Source organism: Sapajus apella, unplaced genomic scaffold (genome assembly GCF_009761245.1).
Source record: "Sapajus apella isolate SASKATOON/1434 unplaced genomic scaffold, GSC_monkey_1.0 scaffold87, whole genome shotgun sequence".
Lineage (NCBI taxonomy): Eukaryota > Metazoa > Chordata > Mammalia > Primates > Cebidae > Sapajus > Sapajus apella.
In genome coordinates, this window is record NW_022437027.1 from 2340834 (window position 1) to 2342252 (window position 1419).

General features: G+C 39.4%; 1 non-coding gene across 1 annotated transcript; it reads right to left on the reverse strand.

The window, feature by feature from the left end:
• Window positions 1–222: 222 nt before the first annotated feature.
• Window positions 223–361, reverse strand: LOC116534472. Its single transcript, XR_004261741.1, has one exon. It is a non-coding gene; the product is annotated as a U4 spliceosomal RNA (small nuclear RNA).
• Window positions 362–1419: the final 1058 nt, after the last annotated feature.

The following is a 1419-nucleotide window of genomic DNA, read 5'->3' on the forward strand; positions in this document are numbered from 1 at the left end:
CTGCCTTCCAAATTTTTTAAATTTTACTACTAAATATAAATTAACTGTTACTTTTTGAGCCCCAGTTATTTATATTCAATATTAGCTACCTACCTAGTTATGGCTTAGAAACGCACACAATAAATCTTTTCATAAAAATTCTTAGTGGTGTTGCTGGGCACCCTCCCAACATTCCCTCCCATCTTTTCTTTTTTTTTTTTTTTCTTTTTTGAGAAAAATCAGTCTCCATAGAGACTGTCAAAAATTGCCAGTGGCGACTGTATTGCAAGTCGTCACAGCAGGGTATTGGGAAAAGTTTTCAATTAGCAATAATCATGGCTCAGATAAACCTCATTGGCTACATGCAATACTGCGAAAAGCTTTCCTTTTTTTTTTTTTTTTTTTTTTAATTTCAATTTTTTTCCTAGACTGCTCAGCAGGACCTCCTATGTTTCCTAACCTTACTGTATGTCTTATAGTTGAAAATAAGTCTGGAAAAATTGCCATTTAAAATGTTTAGCTTCTAATACTATGTTACATGTTAAGTTGTTCAGTACAGAAAATTACAAATAGAAAAGTGACTCATTATTTCACAGCTCAGGTATTCATGTTGATTTTTTTCTTTTTAAAAACCAAATCAAGTACATGGTAAGAAAATTCTGGTACTAGGCCGGGCGCGGTGGCTCAAGCCTGTAATCCCAGCACTTTGGGAGGCCGAGGTGGGTGGATCACGAGGTCAAGAGATCGAGACCATCCTGGTCAACATGGTGAAACCCCGCCTCTACTAAAACTACAAAAAATTAGCTGGGCATGGTGGTGCATGCCTGTAATCCCAGCTACTCAGGAGGCTGAGGCAGGAGAATTGCCTGAACCCAGGAGGCGGAGGTTGTGGTGACCTGAGATTGCGCCATTGCACTCCAGCCTGGGTAACAAGAGCAAAACTCCGTCTCAAAAAAAAAAAAAGAAAATTCTGGTACTACAAAAAAATTAAGTGTAGAAACTCTCTTTTGTTTTCTCTTGGGTCTTTCTTCAATGTGTACATCACCAATTAATTCTTGTTTGTCTTTCCAGAAAAAAAAAAAGAAAGTGCAGTGTAGATGTTTCTCTTTCCTCTTTTTTTTTTTTTTTTAAGACATACATTTAAAAGATGGGGTTTCATCATGTTGGTCAGGCTGGTCTAGAACTCCTGACCTGGTGATCCACCCGCCTCAGCCTCCCAAAGTGCTGGGATTATAGGCGTGAGCCACCGTGCCCGGCTGTATTTTTTTTTTAATTATTATTATTATTATTATTATTTTGTAGAGACGAGGTTTCACTATGTTGGCCAGGCCAGTCTCGAACTCCTGGGCTCAAGGAGTTGGCCCTGGCCTCCCAAATTGCTGGCATTACAGGTATGAGCCACCACATCCAACCTTACATGTTTTCCTCCTTTCCCCCCCC